We start from the raw sequence: 14,896 nt of genomic DNA on the forward strand, positions 1-14,896 counted from the left end.
AAAATTTTTCTCCCATTCTGTGGGTTGTCTTTTCACTTTGTTAATTTTTTTTTTTCTGTGCAGACGCTTTTTAACTTGATGTGATCACATTTGCCCATTTTTGCTATGGTTATCTCTGTTTTTGAGGTATTATTCAAGAAACCTTTGCCCAGACCAGTGTCCTGTGGAGTTTTCCCAATGTTTTCTTTTAATGGTTTCATAGTCTGAGGTATTAGATTTAACTCTTTAATACATTTTGACATCATTTTTGTAGATGATGAAAAATAGGGTTCTAGCTTCATTCTTCTGCCTATAGACATCCGGTTTTCCCAGCACAATTTGTTTAAGAGATTGTCTTTCTCCAATGTATGTTCTTGGCACCTTTGTCAAAAATAAATTCAACATAACTGTATGGATTTATTTCTGATTTATCCTGTTTCTTTGGTCTACACATCTGTTTTTATGCCAGTACCGTGCTGTTTTGGTTACTATCGCTCTATAGAATAATTTAAAATCAGAGAGTGTGCTTCCTCTCATTTTGTTCTTTTTGCTCAGAATGACTTTGGCTATTCTGGGTCTTTTGTGGTTTCACATGAATTTTGGAATGATTTTTTTCTATTCATGTGAAGAATGTATTGGTATTTTAATAATGATTGCGTTGAATCTGTAGATTGCTTTGAATAGTGCAGACACTTTAACAATATTGATTCTTCCAGTCCATGAGCATAAAGTATCTTTGCATTTTTTTGTGTTCTCCTCAATATCTTGCACCAATGTTTTATAGAATGCATTGTATGTATCTTTCAATTCTTTAGTTAAATTCATTTCTAGGTATGTTGTTTTGTTTGTAGCTATTGTAACTGGGATTACCTTCTTGATTTCTTTTTAAGATTGTTAACTGTTGTAATATATAAATACTATTGATTTTTGTATGTTGATTTTGTATCCCTCTACTTTGCTGAGTTTGTTTATTGGTTGTAATAGATTTTTGGTAGAGTCTTTAGATATTTTTCAGATATAAGACCATATCATCTGCAAACAAAGATGACTTACTTCTTTTCAATTTGGATACTCTTTATATCTTTTTCTTATCTGATTGCTCTAACTAGAATGTCAGTACTATGTTGAATAATAGTGGTGAAAGTGGACATTTTGGTTTGTTCCAGATCTTATAGAAAAAGTTTTCAGTTTTTCTGCATTCAGTATGATGCTAACTGTGTGTCTGTCATATACGGTTTTTATTGTTTTGAGATATATACTTCTATACCTCATTTTTTAGAGCTTTTATTATGAAAGGAGGTTGAATTTTATCTAATGCTTTTTACCATCAATTGAAATGATTGCGTGTTTTTGTCCTTCATTCTTTTGATATATCACATTGATTTATTTGCATATGCTGAATCATTCTTGCATCACTGGCATAAATCCCTCTTGGTCATGATGAATTATCTTTTAAGTGTGTTGTTGAGTTTGGTTTGTGAGTATTTTGTTGAGAATTTTTGCATCAGTATTCATCTGGAATATTGGCTTGTAGTTTTCTTATTTTGATGTCTCTTTGTCTGATTTTGGTATCAGGGTAATACTGGCCTCATAGAATGAGTAGGGAAGTATTTGCTTCTTTATTTTTTTGGAATTGTTTGAATAGAATTATATTAATATTAGTTCTTTAAAGTTTGGGTGAAATTTGGCAGTCGAAGGCTTTGGGTCTCTGACTTTTCTTTGCTGGGATACTTTTTATTATGGTGTTGAACTCATTCCTTGTTGTTGATCTATTTAGATTTTGGAAATCATCATGATTCGGTCTTGGTAGGTTGTATGTGTCTAGGATTTAATCTATTTCTTCCAGGTTTTCCAATTTACTGGCATGTAGTTGCTCATAGTAGTCTCTAATGATTCTCTGAACTGCAGTATCGGTTGTAATATCTCCTTTTTATCTCTGATTTTATTTATTTGGATTTTCTATCTTTATGTCTTTGGCTAAATGTTTATCAATTTTGTTTATTTTTTTAAATAAGCCACCTTTTTGTTTAATTGTTATTTTGTATTGTTTGTTTTGTTTCAGTTTCATTTATTTCTGCTTTGATTCTTGTTATTTCTTTTCTCCTACTAATACTGGCTTTTGTTTGCTCTTTGTTTTCTAGTTCTTTAAGATGCATCATTAGGTTGTTAATTTGAGGATTTTCTGCTTTTTTGATGTGGAGTGCTTATTGCTATAAGCTTTCTTCTTAGTATTTCTTCTGCTGCATTCCATAAGTTATGATATACTGTTTCCATTTTTGCTTGTTTCAAGGAATTTTTAAGTTTTATTCTTAATTTCTTCATTGACCCATTGGTCACTCTAGAGCATATTGTTTATTTTGCATGTATTTGTATAGTTTCCAAAATTTTTCGGATTATTTATTTCTAGTTTTATTCCATTGAGAATAAAACTAGAAAGATGAGACACTTGATATTTTTTCAATTTTAGAATTTTTTTAAGACTTGTTATTCGTTCTAATAGATGATCTATCCTTAAGAATGAGCCATGCCCTGAGGAGAATGTTTATTCTGCAGCTCTTAAATGAAAGGTTGTGTAAATATGTATTAGGTCCATTTGGTCTATAGTGCAGATTAAGTCCAATTTTGTTGCTGGTGGTGGTTTTCTGTTTAGAGCTTCTGTCCAGTGCTGAAAGTGGGGTGTTGAAGTCTCCAGCTATTATTGTATTGTATTACTCTTCAACTCTAATAATATTTACTTAATATATTTGAGTGTTCCAGTGTTGGGTGTATACATATTTACAATTGTTATAATCTCTTGCTAAGTTGACCTCTTTATCATTATATAATGACCTTCTTTGTCTCTGTTTATAGTTTTTGTTTTGAAATCTATTTTGTCTGATGTAAATATAGCTACTTCTGCTTTTTTTGTTTCCATTTTCATGCAATATTTTTCAGTTCCTGTATTTTCAGTCTAAGTTAGTCTTTATAAGTGAAGTGTGTTTCTTATAAGGAACAGATTGTTGGATCTTGTTTTACTATTATTATTATTGCTCAGGCTCTCTATGTCTTGTGATTGGAGAGTTTAGTCCATTTACATTCAATGTTATTATTAGTAAGTAAGGACTTACTACTGCCATTTTGTTAGTTGTTTTCTGGGTGTTTTATGTGTGCTCTTCTCTTTCTTCCTTCCTTCTTCCCTGTATTCCTTTTTGGGAGGTTAATTTTCTTTGTTGGGTTGTTTTAATTTCTTGATTTTTAGTTTTTTGTGTATCTGTTGTAGGTTTTATGGTTCGAGGTGACTATGAGGCTTGGAAATAACATCTTAGAACCCATTATTTTAAACTGATCACAACTTAGCACTAGATACAAAAGCAATCAAACTAACAACAAGCAAGGAGAAAACTAATAAAACTACACTTTAACTTAATCCCCGTGCTTTCTAACTTTTTGTTGCTTCCATCTACATCTTATTATACTATGTCTTAAAAAGTTGTAGTTATTATTTTTTATAGGTTTGTCTTTTAGTCTTTCTATTCAAGATATCAATAGTTCACATACCACAATTACAGTGTTACAATATTGTGTGTTTGTTTGTGTACTTACCATTACCAATGAGTTTTGTAACTTCAGATGACTTCCTATGGCTCATTAGTGTCCTTTCTTTTTAGACTGAACAGCTCCCTTTAGCATTTCTGGTAGGGCAGTTCTGGTGTTGATGAAATCCCTCAGCTTTTGTTTGGGAAAGCCTGTTTCTTCTTCATGTTTGATGGATATTTTCACTGGATATACTCTTCTAGGATAAAAGTCATTTTTCCTTCAGCACTTTAAGTATGTAATGCCACTCTCTCCTAGATTGTAAGGTATGTTATTTGTTTCTTTTCTCTTGCTGCTTTTAGAATCCTTTCTTTATCCTTGACCTTTGGAAGTTTGATTATTAAATGTCTTGAGGTAGTTTTATTTGGATGAAATCTACTTGGTGTTCTACAACCTACCCATACTTGAATTTTGAGATATTTCTCTAGGTTTGAAAAGTTATCTGTTATTATCCCCTTGAAAAAAATTTATACCTTGATCTCTGTACCTCTTCTTTAAGGCCAGTAACTGTTAATTTGCCCTTTTGAGATATTTTCTAGAACTTATAGGCAAGCTTCATGCTTTTTTATTCTTTTGTTTCTTCTGACTGTGTATTTTCAAATAGCTTGATTCTTTCTTCTGCTTGATCAGTTCTGCTGTTGGGAGACTCTGATGCATTATTCTGTATGTCAGTTGAATTTTTCAGCTCAGAATTTCTGCATATTTCAAAAATTATTTCAGTATCTTTGCTAAATTTGTCTGATAGGAATCTGAATTCTTTCTCTGTGTTATCTTACATTTCATTGAGCTTCCTCAAAATATATATTTTGAATTTTCTGTCACTCTTGGATTGATCAGTGGTGACTTTTTCAGTTTGTTTGGTGAGGTCATGATTTCCTGAATGGTCCTGATGCTTCTGGATGTGTGTCAGTGTGTGGGCATTGAATAGTTAGATATTTATTATAATATTTGCAGTCTGCATTTGCTTGTACTTCTCTTGTAGAGGGGTGATGCAGGCTCCACTGTGACTACCACACTGAGACTGTGCTGGGTCACACCCAAAGATAGCACAGCACTGGGTCTTGCTCAAGACCCATGGTAGCCACTGCCTGGTTACTGCCAGTAGAAGGAAGGAGCCTCCCCCACATTACTGAGCCTCACTGCCTGGGTTGGGGGAGGGGTGGTGCAAGCACTCCCTTGTCTACCTCGCTGGTGTCTCATTAGGTCAACCCAAGTCTACTGCTTCCTAGCCCAGCACAGCACCAACACTTGCCCAGGAATTGCCATGCTTGTGGCCTAGACTGCCTTTGAAGTTTATGTAGGATCCCAGAGTGCTCTGGCCTGTGGTGATGGGCTAGCCAGAACTCTGGTTCCAACCACTGGGAAGGACAATTCCTCTCTTGCTGGGACTGATATAAGGGCTCCCTCCATGGGCACTGGCTGTGTTCTGCCATATGTTGTTTTCTACTGTGGCTGGGCTGCACTGAGTTCCAGTGCAAAGTCCCACATCACTGCCCTGTCTCCCCTACAAGCACACAGATCCTCTCTGCAGCATCAGCAATTCAAGACTATCTTTCCTAACCTCTTCAATGCCTCTTTCTTTGATATGATGTTAGAACCAGGTACTGTGATCACTCGATTTGCAGTTCTCATAAAAGTGCTTTCTTGTGTGGAGAGTTGTTCAATTTAGTGTTCCTGTAGGAGGACTATTGTTGGAGAGTTCTATTAGGCCAAACTGCTCTGTGTCTTCCCCTATTCTTTTTGACTGAGTTACATTCAAATTTACTTTTTACACTTTATAGAAATGTTAGGGGAGTTAAAATTTATCCTTTTTTTACTGAGTTCTAATTTAACAGAATTGAAAATGTGGTCAGAGAATGTATTAGTTTTGACACTAAGTCGTTGAAATTTATTGAGATTTGCTTTAAAGCCTAGTGATATGCCTAATATCCCATTCTATTCCTATGTGGAGGAATCTAAAGGTGAGGGACAGATCCTCTCTTTCAATGTATAGCACAAGGGTTCTTATTTATCCTCTAGACAATAGCATATAGATACATGTGTCAAGTTTACTTAGTAAGATTCTCTTGCCTGTAGCTTTGAATAATGAGGGTTAGAGATTTTTCCCAGCCAGCGTGGAAGGTTTGAGAGACTATTGCTGTGGCAGCAAGAATCCAGTAGCAGCAGTATCAATTCCTGTGTCCTGAGCAGACTTCAGGCTCATAACCTGCTTTCCTTGTTTTTCTGCCAGAATCTCATTCTCAACTCTTGATTAATTCTCTAAGTTATTGATATCTTGCCAATACATTCCTTTTCTGATTAATGTAACCAAAGTCAGTTTCTGTTGCTTAGAACTCAGAATTCTGACAAGTGTGAAACACAATGCTTCTGAGGGAATTACAGTATATTACTTTTTGCTTTGTTTTGTTTAGTCTTCTGTTCTCTCCTCAGTAAGTGTTATTTGTTATCCTCATTTAACAGATAGGAAAACTAGGGATTCAATATTTGAAGCACTTTATTCAATACCACACAGCCTGTAAACTATGAAACCAGAATTCAAGCCAGCTCTGCCTGATTCTTGAACTGCTACTCTTTAAGCCTTCCAGATATTCAATGGGTGATTTTAAACCTTTCTTTCTGACTCTAATATTCTATGAACTGAAGAATAAATACAGATTGCCAAGTGTAAATCAGGAATAGCTTAGGTACTGAGAGGTCAAACTCTAGAAGTCACAAATATTCATATATTCTTAAGTTTTAATTGGGAAAAGTACTTCTCTTAGGCTTTTTACTTTATACACTCTGTGAGATGAATTTTTAGAAACTGACCTTCTCTTATTCACTGCCCCAACTCTGCAAATTTGCTACACGTGCCTTGGCAACATGAACCACCATAACACAGAGGGGCTGGTGACTTAACGTACTTTGTCATCCCCCTGGCATAACAGAGGGGTTCTTTTAGGTCATGGGCCACTTTTCTTCTTGTAGTTTATTGAAAGTTTGTGTGTTCATGCTCATTAAGTAACTTCTAGCAACCTTGGCTAAATAAGTTGGTAAAAGGCTGAACTCATAGTCAGTATTGCTTCATAATACACACATGCAGAGCTCATAATATATGTGACAGTTGACTCACTTAAATCACCCAATTAACTTTTTGCAGTCTTGTATAAATATAATAAAGTAGCTATAGAAATGAAAGATGTTTTCAAGTTAAATTTAACTCCACTGAACTCATAGAATGAGAGTTAACTTATATTTCATTTTAGGCAATTTTAGAGAAAGTTGTTTTAAAGGCAAAACATTCTTAAAAGATTGAATTTGTTTCTACCCCCATTTTTCTTAATTACTTTCATGAAAAACCTATTGATTTTATAATCTATTAATTTGCAGTGGAAAAACTGTGCTCTTTTGTTGATGTAGAGCTAATAATGTACATAAATGTTTATAACTTTTAACCTCATCTTAAATATTTTTTGTTTTAAATCACACATAGCTGACATTTTAAGATATTTCTTGTTTGTTTGTTTTTTTTCCCCACTTGCAGAACACTTTGATGTCTTAAGTGGTACATCCAAACTTAAGTGAAATAGAGCTGTGAGAACATTTTGGGGGAAGTGATCTAGATAAGTACTGACTGTTGCATTCATCTGTCTTCTTGCTGATTGTGATAATTTCTTGTGCCGTAGCAGATCAAAATCTGCCAAAAAATGGAAATAATTAGGGTCTCACAAGTAGTAGCCAGATACACAAATGAAATTAAGCTATCTCTGTGAATAGGAGTTTGCTTTTTGGGAGGAGTAGAGTAAAACAGAGTTAAGGAAGAAGTGTTGATTTTAGCTGTCACATACCAGTTGAACAATTCTGATAGTGATACTGTTGTTTTCCAGGTGAGTAAGAGTCATGGAAATTAGCATACAACATAAAAATCTGTAGAAATCAGGGGAGATGTGTGACAGGAGTGGCCTAGGGAAATCCATTTGGGGATGAACAACAGGAATTCCTCATTTGGACTGCTTCTGTTATTACTCACTCAGAGGCTAGAGCAAATTGTTAGACTTGCCTGTGGTGTCCTTTATCTATCCCTAAAATGTAGAAAGTGAAGTAGGGAAGGATGAGGAGTTGATATTGCAGAAGAGGAAGCTGAAATAACCTTCCTTCAGTTATTTTTCTTAAAATTGCCCTCTGAAGGGAACCTGAATGTTTACACTTTATTTCACTCTGTCTTATGCTCTATTTGTGACAGATAAATGAAATGGTCGACTGATTGGCCATTCTTTGGCTAATGTCAGCAGCCAAATTAATCAAACTGTGGGAAGTTGCTGATATGTTTATATGAAAGTAACTTAAAAAAAAAAAGGCCCATTGTCCACCTGATTTGTTTCGTGGTTGAGGCCGAATATATTTATCTGATATATTATGTGATAATATTAGTAATTAAAGTCCCTAAGTTAGCAAATGGTTTGCCTACATCTCCAAGTTCTTTGTTCTTTCCATCCTGTACCACTGATATTCCACCTAAATTAGGGAAATTAATTATCCAAAAGTGCCTATTTGTTTCCATCTTCTTTCTTATTCAAATACTATTTATTTTAAATTACTATTTCCGAATTAATGCTAAATAAATAAGATGTACACTTAGCTAACCAGAGATTTATAAATAACTTCATTTCTTCATTTTCTCCCTGGATTTTCTACTATTTATTATTATTTAAGTTTTAGTGCTTTGAGAGTACAGCTGGTATTTCAACAGCACTTTCCTCTAATGCTTAATCCTAACTCATAACTGAAATATGTATTAAAAGCTTGAGCACATGCATATAAAGAGAAAACGTTTTTCTCAACCTTCAACACTTCACATTAAATCTTTGGAATATTTAGTGCCTTATCATCATTTTAATTCTTATTCTGAGTCACAGACAGCATGAACAGAATTTACAGGGTAATCACTGCAGTAACATTTTCTTCCTCTAGATTATCTTTTCTGGGATTAATTATATTGAGATCACTGCCCTGAGTCATAGTCTTCTGTATTTTAATAGAGTATCAGGCATGGTTCAGATAAAGAAACTTTATTGGGGCTATTTTTGTATCGTCTGTGGATTGGGTAAAGATGGAATGTTCTTTGGAGAAATTGTGAGGAAGAAAGAACACAGTTTTCTCCAATACTGTTTAACTTAACAGAAATTTTTATCAGTTGGATTTTAAAGCCCATATTTCAAAACTTTCTTAAAAGTTTGCATACTTTAAATTCAAAATTTTTAAAATTAAAATTAAATAATTAAAATTAAAAAATAAAATAAAGTATGGTTTATGTATATATTCCTTAAATAATTTCAATAAAAATTTTGTTTACATTTATACAGGTTTTTAAAGTATAAATTATATTATAGTATTATTTTAGTCTCTCAGACGAATGCTTTTTATGTACCAGGTAATTTTCTCATACTGGAATACATCAGCAGATAAAAAACCAAGAGCATGTTAAATATCTGTTCTCCTGGAAGTCTATGACAAATGGGGCAGTCTGAGAAATAAATAAACAAGTATATGGATATTATGTCAGATGCTAATGAGTACTGTGAGAGCAGGAGAACCCAGCAGGGTTAGAGGAATAGGGAATGTGTATGTGTTTTTTTTGTTTTCTTTTCTTTTGTTTTTTCTGTTTTGCTGGATTGCCATGGAAGGTAACAGAGTACTAAGGCAAATTAGAGAGTGAATGGTTCATGTAATGCACTGAAAATGGAGGAAATAGCAAGAGTGAAGTGTCTGTGGTAATATCTTGCTTACTATACCAAGGAACAATAAGCAGCCTAATATGACTGGAGTGAAGTGAGCTAAGTGGAAAGTATTAATAGTAAGAGATGAGGACAAAGTTATCAGGGGGTCAGATTTGCAGGCCCTTTTAGGTTCATGTGAAGAACTGGGTTCTGTACTTAATGAGATGGAAAGCCATTGAGAGTGACATGATCTGATTTAAATTTTAAGAGAATCACTATGTCTGTCTGCCATGGGGAAAAAAGTGGTGTATGTATCTCTGCATATTTTGGTATAATAGGGAGTTAGGCACTCTAGAAAATGTATCTTAAAATATAAAATCAGACAGTCAAATAATTACTCAAGCCAGTCCTCTTATTTAATGTTCTAACCTAAATCACTACTAATTACAAGCAGAATTTATTTTTGCATGAAGCCTTTTGTATGATCACTCTTCAAATATAAACACAGAAGAATGCCTCATATAATACCATGTAAATTAATTAAGAAAAAATATAGTGACTCTCAAAAGAAAGGAAGGAAATCACTAAGTGCCAGAAACAAATAAAGAACTCAGTTCCAAAAGGAACCTTGACGTGATACCCTAGCAGTTCATAAGACTGTCAGATGCAGCCTTGAGTCTCTCCAGGATAGGGGATTAGAAAAAATATCTTTGAAGATTTTGAAGACAGCCCTAGCTAAATGCAAAAACAATCTTACTGGCTTCCCAGGCTCTGGAAGTAGCTATAAATCATCTCCTGAGAGAAAAGTCAAGAACCCAAGCTGCACCAAAAGTATGTGGTCAAAATTTGTAGTAATACATAAAGCAGGAATAATAAGCTTTGAAATTCATTTTAAAAAACTGGTCTGATACCAGGGGAATCTTCTATACTGAGGCATAAGCAATAAAACCTCAATAACCCTGTAAAGAAAATTCTGCATCCCTGGATGTATGGGACACACAAAGGAAAAAGTAAATCACCCACTGAAAGTGATCTCTCTTTGTGCATATACAACTTACTTATTTTTTACAAAGACACAATCTGTACAGAGAATTAACAGAGGAAAGCAGTCACAAACTAAAGATAATATGTCATATGTATACATATACAGACACACACATTTTTTTTAGAGACACAATTTTGAGAGAGAGATTAGACAGAAAAGCATGAAAATCACATGCTAAAAACAGTGATAATAGAACAATATGGAAGAGATTAATAAGTGTGTTCATAGTTATTTAACAAAGTATAAAATTATCAAAATATTTGAAGAAGAAATAATAACCTAATGTAATGACAGAGCAAAAACACTAAAGAACAAAATGGAACTATTAGAAATAAAAGTAATATAGTCATTGCTAAAACAAAACCCTGGGGAGGAGGTGGAGCCAGATGGCCGAATGGGTCCCTCCAGCAGTTGTCTTCCCCACAGGAACACCAAATGAAACAACTATCTGCACAAGAAAACATCTTCATAAGAAAGAAAAATCAGATGAGTGATCATTGTACGTAATTTTGACATCTTATCAAGGAAAGAGGCGCTGAAGAGGGTAGGAAAGACAATTTCGAATGGCCAACACCACCCCAACTCCATCCATCAGCAGCAGCTACATGGAATGGAGAGAGATTATGTGTGCTTGCAGGAGAGAGAGCTCAGTGATTGTGGGACTTTGCATTGGAATTCAGTGCTGCCTGCCACTATGGAAAGCAACACATGCAGAACTCAACCAGCAACCACAGAGAGAACATTTAGACTAGCCCTAGCCAAAAGAAAATAATCCATGCCAACGTTTGGAACCTGAGTTCCTGCTATTACCACCACTACAGGCTAACGCTCTCTGGGGTACTAAATAAACTTGAAAAGCAATCTAGGCCACAATGACTGCAATTCCTGTGCAAGTTTTGGTGCTGTGCTTGGCTCAGAGCCAGTGAACTTGGGATGCACACAACCTAGTGAGACACCAGCGAGGGTGGCTAAGGGAGTGCTTGTGTCACCCTCCCACAACCCCAGGAAGCGCAGCTCACAGCTCCTTCTTTCCACTTGAAGAAAGAAGAGGGAAGAGAGTAAAGAGGACATTGTCTTGCAACTTGGATATCAGCTCAGCTACAGTAGAATAGGGCATCGGACAAATTCCTGAGGCCCCTATTTTAGGCGCTAACTTCCAAATGACATTTCTAGACACACCGTGGGCCAGAAGGGAACCCGCTGCATTGAAAGGAAAGACCCTGTACTTGCAGGATACATCACCTGCTGACTAAACAGCATTTGAGCCTTGAAAAAACATGGGTGGTAACCAGGCAGTACTCACCACAGGCCTTGGGTGATACCCAATGCCATGCTGGCTTCAGGTGTGACCTAGTATATTCCCAGCTGTGGTGGCCATGCAGAGAGACTCCTGCTTCAGGAAAGGAGAGGGAAGAGTAAAGACGAGTTTGTCTTGCAGTTTGGGTATCAGGTCAGTAAACAAACAAACAAACAAAAAAACAACGGGCTTCTTTTGTTCCAGGCCTTGCCTCCTGGATGGCATTTTTGAACCCACCCTGGGCCGGAGGGGAGCCCACTTCTTTGAAGACAGAAACACAGGACTGGCAGCATTTACCGTAAGCTGACTGAGCAGCGACTGGGCCTTGAGTGGACATTGGTGGTAGCCAGACAGTACTTGTCTCAGTTCTTGCCTCAGGCCTGGGGCGTGGGTGACCACAGGGAGATCATCCATCTGCTTGAGAAAAGGAGAACGAAGGAAGTAAAGGGCTTAACCTTGCACTTAATTGCCAACTCAGCCATAGTAGAATACAGCACCAAGTAAATTCCTAAGGATCCTGATTCCAGGCCCTGGCTCCCAGATGACATTTTAGGACCTGCCCTGGGCTAGGGGAAGCTCGTCATCCTGAAGGGAAAAACACAAGCCTGGCTGAATTTGCCACCAGCTGAATAAAGAGTGCTTAGGCGTTGAATGAACTTTGGCAATAGCCAAGGAGTGGTCACCATGGACCTTAGGCAAGAGAGCCAGTGCTGTGCTGGCTTTGGATTTGACCCAGCATAATCTCACTGGCATTTTAGTTATTGTACATTTACTTTTTAGTTTATCCTACACACCATGTTTACTAGTACTAAAACTGTCTTACAATATTACAATTTTGACCCTCTTTCTAATGGAACTTTATGTTTTTACAAGCACACGTTATTACGTATGAATGAGACTTTACTATGTTATAGATAACTCTTAATTCTGTAAATAATATATTGCTTATCTGAAATATAGCTGGTATTTGTTTCTTCATTACTTGGCTATTCCCTATATGTTATACTCTACTAAAGATCATGGGATGTAGATTCAGAAAACTTACTTCCTAGCTCTTATTATTTCTGTGATCTTGCAAAAGAAAAAAAACATGTGAACTCTTGTTTTTTTTTTTTTTTAATCTATGAAACACGAAATGTACTTCACAGGGTTGTAATGAGAATTAAATTAGATGATATACATGAAAATCACTTCTGAACTGTCAAGTAATTTGTTAATACTGTCACTATTATGTTTGGTAGACTTAAGTGATTTGCCTTTGCCTGTATACTGAGTAAAGAAGCAGCATTTTGGCATTACCAGTTCCAAAACCCAAAAGAATACAGAATTCCCGTAACAGAAAATTAAATAGTCTAACCTGGATTCCACCTACCCCACTGCCCACCAACTTCATGCTGTGATTCCCAAGATGATTGGAGGGAAAATGCCAGAAACAGATCCAAAAACTGCCCGTGAGACATACTATAAACAGAAAATGAACCCGTCTTATGTCAGGGAATGTGATTGAAAAATTAAAAGAGCTTAAGGAGAGAAAACTCTGCTAGAAAACTCTGCAATTCCAGATTGTCTCCCTCTAAGGAGTGCACGGGCAATAAGTGACTTGGGGAACCTGTGATGAACATGTGCGAATCATCTCTGAAAACGGAGGATGCACAGGTGGCTGGTTTTGAATTGAACACCACACCTGTCTTTGTAATAATGCTTGTAATTCTGCACTGCCTTTCATCAGGGCTTCTTGACAGGTTTTGCAGACATACCACTACAGCTTTTAGACGGGATGTTAAACCCATTTTGGAGAGAGAAATCTTAGAATTCTATGATAAAGTAAATGAAGGTTGCAGAGTGGGCTAGAATAGAACAAAGAAATCCTGATAGCCCCCTTTAAGGAAATACATTGTATGGTTTCTTTTTTTTCTTTTCTTTTTTTTTTTTTTTAATTAAAACTGATCTCTTTTAAAATTTCGCTCAGAAATTAAACAAACATTTACATTGCACTACTCTGGGAAAATACACAAGTCACAAGTAATATACAAAATGAGTAGAGATTAGTCCCTGCATATAATAAATTTATATTTAAGGGCTAGAGAGGCATTCATTTATAACATGACTATGGGCCAACATTTTTAAGTAGAATAATACTGGCATAAACAAATGTTAAGTAATCATGGAAGACAGTGATTTTGGTGGAGTAATTGTGGAAGACTTTCACAGAGTAAATGACAATAGTATAGTTAATCACGTTTTTACAGAAGTGTAAATAAGGAAAGAATGGTCCAAATAGAAGCAGTGGCTTAGGTAAAAGTATATGCATGTGAATGTTTATGACAAGTTTATAAATGTTCAAATAGTCTGAGATTAACAAGTATCAAATAAGTCTGTGTCATCTAGATTATAGTGCATGCATGTATGGCTGTGTAGATGAGTGTGAAAAAGAAGAGATAAGAATATGGGAAGTAAGCATGATTGTCGGGGTAGGCTATGGTCACATTGTGAAGACTTTGAAACTATGAATAGGAATGTGTTTTCTATAGAAAATGGGGCAGGGATCAGGTATAGGAGAGCAATGTGAACATAATAATTCTGGTGGAAATGTGGATAGTGAATTAAGGAGGGGAAGGAAGAGGCTAGTAAAATGGCTATTAAAATGAATCAGCTGACAGATGGGACTTGAAAGGAGAAGATGGACTCAAGATATTTCAGACATAGAGTATATTTTATCTCTGATTAAATACTGAGGTTTGGGGAAGAGAAAAGTTAAGAATGACTCCAAGACCTATAGCTAGGGACTGAGTGGATAGTGATGGCGTTAACTAAGAGAAGACACAAACATAGGCGAGTAGGTTTAAGATGAGGAGGAGAATATCAACTCAGCTTTTGATATTTTAAGTTAGATATGCAAATGAGGCACCCTTAAAGAGAAGACCAGTAGGAACTCAGAAATTAATCTGGCCTCAGAGAGAAAAGACCCAGCTCTTTCTCTAAGATTTGTAGGTCCTAAGGCAAGACTGCAAATGGAGGACTGTGTACCATATGTTAAATATTTAAAAGTTATAAATCAAGCCACAAACTGTTAAATAAAATATCTAACCTCCTACCATGACAAATATGCTTTCATATCAACCTCAAAGACCAAGTTTGAATTACAGTTCCATGATAAAATATGGTGGCAGTAACTCAGAAAGGACCTCTTCTCCTCCCACTTTACCCCCCTTCTCACTAGCCCTATCCATGCACAGGCCTCAGGGTCAATCATGGGAAATCTCAGGCTTAGGAGCTATGCGAAACCATTGTGAAGATCTTGAAACT

General features: G+C 35.8%; 1 long non-coding RNA gene across 1 annotated transcript in view; it reads left to right on the forward strand.

The window, feature by feature from the left end:
* The window catches only part of LOC126948448 (uncharacterized), a 92,079-nt gene extending 77,422 nt beyond the window's left edge, over positions 1-14,657 (forward strand). The window contains exon 2 of the long non-coding RNA XR_007723456.1: positions 11,795-14,657. This is a non-coding gene — a long non-coding RNA (uncharacterized LOC126948448). The remainder of the gene's footprint in view (positions 1-11,794) is intronic.
* The last annotated feature ends 239 nt before the right edge of the window (positions 14,658-14,896 follow it).

The sequence above is a fragment of the Macaca thibetana genome, chromosome 1 (genome assembly GCF_024542745.1).
Source record: "Macaca thibetana thibetana isolate TM-01 chromosome 1, ASM2454274v1, whole genome shotgun sequence".
Taxonomy (NCBI): Eukaryota; Metazoa; Chordata; class Mammalia; order Primates; family Cercopithecidae; genus Macaca; species Macaca thibetana.